Below are 7,453 nucleotides of genomic sequence, written 5' to 3' on the forward strand. Positions count from 1 at the left end.
CATTTTACCAGTAATAAGCTTTCCTCCATGGCCCCTTGATGTGAGAAAAACAATAAAAACCAAGCACATCATATTGAAGCCCCATCTGCTTAGGCTGGTAGTTGCTGCGGTTTTTATCGGAAATGGGAGTGAGTGCAATATGATCAGAGAGGAATTTGTTCAGATTGAACATTTAGGTATACTTTTTGTGATTGTACATATCATGCTTATTGTTCTGCATTTCAATATTATATTGTATAATTATAAGCTACACTACACCTCAGTCTTACAAGCTTAGTTAACTGATGATGAAGAAGTGTTAGAATCCCATTTTACTGTACCTACAGCACTTATTTTATTAAACAGACTTCAACTCTGATTACAGTTCAGTGCCTAAGAACTACCAGCACATCCTGGCGTTTGCATTTGCTGTCAAAGAGATCAATGAGAATCCCAACATCTTACCAAATATCTCTCTGGGACGCCACATCCTCAATAGCTACTACACTGCAAGGATGACCTATAAAGCTATCTTAAGCCTTCTGTCAACACGACATAGGTTTGTCCCCAACTTCAAGTGTGACAACCAGAAGAATCTGATAGCTCTCATTGGAGGGTGCATCTCTGAAATCTCTGCCAATATGGCCATCATTTCAACAACCCACAAGACCCCACAGGTAAGCTTTGTTTATGAGTGTATGGAGCTCTCACAACTGTTGTACACTATCTTGATTTCAGCAACCTTTTCGATAAATTTCCCATGAGCATTTTCCTGTGGACTTCTCCTAATACACATGCTTGGTTGCAATGTTTTTTGTTCTCAGGTTGTTCTCAGTTGCTTAAATGTGAACTGAATTTTATTTCTCCACTTTGACTACTTATTCCCAGTACTACAGAGAAGTTACTCTAAATCTCATTTGACTTTGTCAATACTATGGCCAGGTTTTGTGGCATTTTGTTATGTAACATGAGAAATGGCCTCCTGAAGACCACAGACTTGGTGGAAGCCTAATGTCTTTCCCAATGCAGCCAGCTTCAGTCTGGATCACTGTTGTGTGGTCTGCTATTACAACTCAAGCTAGCAGGAGTGATAATTGATGTGAGAGCTCTAGCAGCATGGCGGCAGTGTTCCATGGCCTTTCAGGGCACCATCCTAAACAAAGAGTGCTCTGCCAAGTTCAGGTGAGGTTCATTTGGCATGGTAAAAGGCAGACATGAATGCAGCAGTAAATGAAATATTTAGAAGAAGAGACATGTTGCCTGAGACAAATGATTCCTGATGATACCAATCACTGGGAGATCCTCATAGTCTTCAAGGAGACATACAGGACCTCCTACAACTGTATGGTTTAAATTTCTCTTCTATTCTTATACTTTTCATTTCAGCTGACATATGGATCATTTTTGCCACTACAAGGTGCCCAAAGTTTATTCCCATTTCTATACCAGATGGTGCCCAATGAAGCCTACCAGCACATGGGTGTTGTGCGGTTACTTCAGCATTTCAGATGGACATGGATTGGGTTTGGGGCTGTAGATGATGATCGAGGAGACAGATTTTTACAGACAATGATGCCATTGCTTTCCATTCATGGTCTCTGTTATGCCTTTGTCAAAAGAATACCCAAATGGAATTACATGGATGAGATGATAGAATTTGCACTGCAGCATTTTGAAAGCTATGCAAAAATCTTTGAGGGAAACTCCAATACGGGAAATCCCAGTGTATTCTTTATTTATGGGGAGCCTCCATCTTTTCAGGTTTTGAGAATGCTGCTGTTTTTTTGCACCTTTATTCTCGCTGCCACCTCTGAATAAAGTTTGGATTGTTACATCTCATTGGGATTTTGCATCACACTCTCTTCAGAAAAATTGGGATATGCAAGCCTTTCATGGTTCTTTATCCTTCACAGTTCACTCAAATCAGTTATTAAATTTCCATAAGTTCATTCACAAGTTAAGGTCATTATGGGCAAAAGGTGATGGCTTTATCCAGTCCTTCTGGGAACAGGCCTTCAGCTGCTCGTTCAAAATCTCTAAAGGACAGCAAAAGGAGGAAAACAAGAAAGCTTGCACTGGGGACGAGAAGCTGGAGGGCCTTCCTGGAATTCTGTTTGAAATGGACATGACTGGCCACAGCTACAATATCTACAATGCTGTCTACATTGTGGCACATGCTTTGCATGCCATAAAGAAAAGCAGCTCCAAAAGTAGAAAGAATATGCAAGGGGGGGGGACTAGCATTTCTAAACGTGCAATCGTGGCAGGTAATTACTATTCAGCTTTTGGTCCAGAGGTAAACGGAGCTATAAATTTTGCATAATTTATTTCTAACTACATTTTGTATGCCTGCCTTCTTGTTTTATTTCAAATAAGCACTACCAGATATTTTTAAAAATTGCCCTAAAATATAATTATTTAACAAGAACTTCTTGTTTTATCTTGAATAAGCACTGCCAGATATATTACATAATTTTTCTATTATAGTTATTTAATGAGAATGCCTTACTGTTGAAAAATTAGTAAGGTATCTGTGAAGCCCATTGATTAAATTTCAAGACCTAGTGACATCTCTGTACATATTCTCTTTAAAAGGTACATTCCTTTCTAAGGCACATTGCGTTCAATAACAGTGCGGGAGATTCTGTGCATTTTGATGACAATGGAGAATTAGTTGCATGTTTTGATGTAACAAACTGGTTGATTTTTCCCAATGGCTCACTGGTTAGAGCAAAAGTTGGAAGACTGGAATCTCAGGCTCCTTTAGGAAAAGAGTTAATAATTAATGATGACCAAATTCTATGGCATCCCAGTTTTAACCAGGTAAGACAGGTTAGCTAACTTTTAAATATATAAAGCAGTGAACACTTGAGGATGTAAATGGGGAAAATATCAATCCAAAACTTTATATAATGTACATATTTGTGAAATAAATGTAGAATACCATATTAAGAGAATTCTTTGGAAGCTGGAGAAGGAGAATGCAAAGGATCTGTCAGCAAAGGAATTTGGTAATCCTCTCCTCCCCCATTTCATTTCAAGCTGGAAGAGGATTCTGGTATTCATAATTCCTCACTCTGCACCTCACATGATTCAAATCAGATGGGAAGTGAATGATAGAAGAGTTTTAAAATATTGCCAATCTCCATGTTATTTGTATGTGTAGGTGTTGCCTATTTCTGTGTGCAATGACAACTGCTAACCTGGCTACAGCAGGAAAAAGAAGGAGGGAGAAAAATTTTGCTGCTATGATTGTGCTCCTTGTGCAGAAGGGATGATCTCTAACCAGAAAGGTAGGAGATATAATGTAAAATACATCATATGGAAGGATATCTTGACTCTTAAGGCATATATAGCCACTACTTTGAAGAAGCTAAGCAGTTCTGGGTCTGAACAGTATATGGATGGGAGACAGACTGGGGACCCTACATATACAACCTTGTATTCCACAGTGAAAGAAAAATGGGATATGAATGAAAGAATATATAACAAAATTCATATTATATTTGTTGGGGGGCAGGGGGATATCTCATCACAGTTTATTGCTGCTTTTACAGCTCCTTGGGTGAAAGGGAGGATATAAATGTAATAATAAAATAAATGAATGAATACAAATGTAAGTTACCATAAAAGAACAAGAGAAATGTGATAGTAGAAATGCCTATCAAAATTAAAGGAGGCAAGATGGCCCCCGTTTGCCAGGGAGTTCCATAACTGCTGAGACCATCTCCTGAGTCCCAGCTAATCATATCACTGAAAATGGAATTCCAACAAATCTTAACGTATGGGTAGATTAGGAGATCTCCATCAGTGGCCAAACTGTGAAAAGTAGAGAGCATTGTAATGTAACAGTTAGCACACAGCTGCCCAGAAACTCTTAGTGTTTTCATATTAACTTACACTATGAAATACACAGTGCCTGCAGAAGTCCCATGCTATGTGTTTCCTGACTCCAATGGTTAGGCTATCTCTGTTTAGATAAGGGTGCAGCTGGTTCACCAGCCAAAGCTGATGAAAGCCACTGCAAGCCACTGAACCCATCTGAGCCTAGAGAAATAGCAAAGGAACCAGAAGTACTCCCAAGATGTGAACCATTCCTTCAAAGGGAGTGCAGCACCACCCAGAGCGGGCACCATCTCATGCATCCCACCCCCACCCCTCCTCCCAGCCCAGCCATGGAAACCATTTTGTATTGTTCTCTGATATTTTCTCAACGAATGTGAACATGTGGCCCTGAAAATTGACTTTTGCAAATTTTACAGTGAGGAGATAGAACTTTTTGTGAATAGCCATAAAATAGCCTACATGTTTTGATTGACATCATGATCCATCCACATAAAATTAGCTTGCCACACTGTTTCTGCTGCTGGTGGAACACCCACCCCCCCTTTCCCCCCCCTTTTTTTTTGCTGCAGATCCATTTACAGCTCCTTGGGTGAAAGGGAGCATATAAATGTAAAAATAAAATTAATAAATGAACACAAATGTAAGGTACCATAAAAGAACAAGACAAATGTGATAGTGCAAATGCCTATCAAAATTAAAGGAGGCAAAATGGACCCCGTTTGCCAGGGAGTTCCATAACTGCTGACACAATCTCCTGGGTCCCAGCTAATCATACCACTGAAAATTGAATTCCAACAAATCTTAATGTATGGATAGATTAGGAGACCTCCATCAGTGGCCAAACTGTGAAAAGTAGAGAGCATTCTGATGTAACAGTTAGCACACAGCTGCCCAGAAGCTCTTAGTATTTTCATATTAACTTACACCATGAAAGACACAGTGCTTGCAGAAGGGCTTCCCATGATAAGTTTTTCATGAGTCAAATTGTTGCGCTATCCCAGTCCAGATAAGGGTGCAGCTGGGTCACCAGCCAAAGCTGATGGAAGGCACTCCAAGCCACTGAACCCCTCTGAGCCTCAAGCAACAACAAAGGAACCTGAAGTTCCCCCAAGATGTGAACCTTTCCTTCAAAGGAAGTGCATACAGTGTGACTGCACATCTTCCCCGCCCTGGTGTGAAGCAGATGAGCAGTAATTCCTTGTAGAATGCCCTGGCTCATGCCAAGTTCCATGACAGGGGACATTCCAGCAGTGGTGTGGAATGGTGGTGTGGTCGGGGCGATTCTGTCCCATTTTGCTTCAGGTGGCAAAAAGCCATGGGCCACCCTGGGCTCTTTTTGTAATCTTGACTGTCTTCTGTAATCAGAAGAGAACTCAAGGCAATGTACATAGAGATTCCAAACAGTGTGAAAGTTGAATCAGTCATCAGTCGCATTAATAGGATGGCTAGGAATTGTACCTTCGGACCATACCCTATAAGAATAACACTACCCAAAATAGCAACAGATTATTAATAGAATAAAAAGAAAAACAACAATAATGAAAAATTCCATATGAAAATTACCATATTAAAAAATTCATATAAAAATTACTTCTTTGGTCTTTAAAGTAATTCATGTAAATTAAATCAGATAAGTGAGTATCATTATTATTCTCACAGCACAGCATAGATGGTTGAGAAGTTTCATACAGTATTCTTTGCTTGAGATGAAATTATAATCAAGGATTTTGAAATTAAGCGACACCTTTCTCCAAATTTCATAAAAAATCTGCAATCGAGGCAACAAAATTCATTCCCACTGATTGCCCCTTCAGATAGGTGATGAACAACTTCTAGAAGTATTTAAAGGAGCTCTTGACTATTTTCAGATATGGATGCCTGTGTCAAATGTCCAGAAGACCAGTATCCCAATATGGACCAAACTCAATGCATCCCCAAAGCTGTAAGCTACCTCTCTTACAAAGAAACATTAGGGATTACTTTAGCTATCTTAGCCATTTCCTTCTCCTTTATCACAACTTTCATACTTGGAATTTTCGTGAAGCACAAGGACACTCCCATAGTCAAAGCTAACAACAGGACCCTCACCTACATCCTTCTCATCGCTCTCCTTCTTTGCTTCCTCTGCTCCTTACTCTTTATTGGACAGCCTGGAAAGGTCATCTGCCTTCTCCGACAAACAGCCTTTGGCATCATGTTCTCTGTTGCCCTTTCCAGCACTTTGGCAAAAACCATCACCGTGGTTCTGGCATTCATGGCAACCCAGCCAGGATCCAAAATCAGAAAATTGGTGGGGAAGAGAATGGCAAATTCCATTGTCCTCTCCGGCTCCTTTCTTCAAGCTGGCATTTGTTCTCTTTGGTTATGTACTTTCCCTCCATTCCCAGATATGGACATGCACTCAGTGACAGGAGAAATGCTACTGGAATGTAATGAGGGTTCAGCTATCATGTTCTACTGTGCCATAGGCTACATGGGTTCCTTGGCCATTGTCAGCTTCATTTTGGCTTTCCTAGCCAGGAAGTTGCCAGACAGTTTCAATGAGGCCAAATTTATCACTTTCAGCATGTTGGTGTTTTGCAGTGTCTGGCTGACTTTTGTTCCAACCTACTTGAGCACCAAAGGAAAATACATGGTGGCTGTGGAGATTTTCTCCATCTTAGCATCCAATGCTGGCTTACTGGGTTGCATCTTTTTCCCTAAATGCTACATCATTGTACTGAGGCCTGAACTGAATAACCGGGAGCAACTAATAAGGAAAACCAAATGAAACATATATGATAAAATTGTAGCTTAGAGAATTAAGGTATTTACGGCGAAGAAAAATCAGACATTATTCATGTACGCCACTACAGCAGCAAGAATCCTAATACCACAAAATTGGAAGACTGGAGAATTACCATCTAAAGAACAATGGCAAGAAATATTGATGAACTATGCAGAACTGGCAAAATTAATGGACTAATCGCATGAACAATACAATAGTGACTTTGGAAAAGAATGAGTACCCTTTACAACATACTTGCAGAAATAAAACAAAAAAACATGGACTTGTTGGCAGGATTTAATTAAACATTTACAACTTTATTTACAAAGAACATAAATATAATTAGTGATAACAGAACATTATTTATAAACAGCAGAATGTGAGGACTTCCGGGTTGGCGCCAGAGCCGAATGGCGGATTCCCTCCGAGCTCTGGAGGGAATCTGCTCGACAGGGGTCGGGTCCTGCCGCGCCGGCGACGCGGGGACCCTCAAAAACCACGGGCGCGGAAGCCCGTGGACCTGGTGACTCGGCGGGCACCGTCAGCGCCCTCCCGACCTGCGAAGGAGCCTTTTTAAAGGCTACAAAGCGGGGGATGGGGAGCGGCGCGGTGCTGTGAGTCTTCTGCTTCCCCTGCCGAGCGAAGCCGCATGCCATTCGACGGAGAGCGCTGACTTCTTCTTCTGAAAATCTGGACTGATTAAAAACAACAACCCGTGAGTAATTGGGAAACTGGATTAAAAAAATTCTTTTCTGAATTCGGTACGAGCGGGGGAGGTGCAAAGAGGAAGTCCGTCTCCCCCCCATTGTAAACATTTTAAAGCAAGGATTTGACAACTAAGGTCGAGAGAAGAGCCTTTGT

General features: G+C 40.8%; 1 pseudogene; it reads left to right on the plus strand.

The window, feature by feature from the left end:
- The first annotated feature begins 494 nt into the window (after positions 1-494).
- On the plus strand, positions 495-6,595 carry LOC114583124 (vomeronasal type-2 receptor 26-like; annotated as a pseudogene).
- The last annotated feature ends 858 nt before the right edge of the window (positions 6,596-7,453 follow it).

This window comes from Podarcis muralis, chromosome 13 (genome assembly GCF_964188315.1).
Source record: "Podarcis muralis chromosome 13, rPodMur119.hap1.1, whole genome shotgun sequence".
Lineage (NCBI taxonomy): Eukaryota > Metazoa > Chordata > Lepidosauria > Squamata > Lacertidae > Podarcis > Podarcis muralis.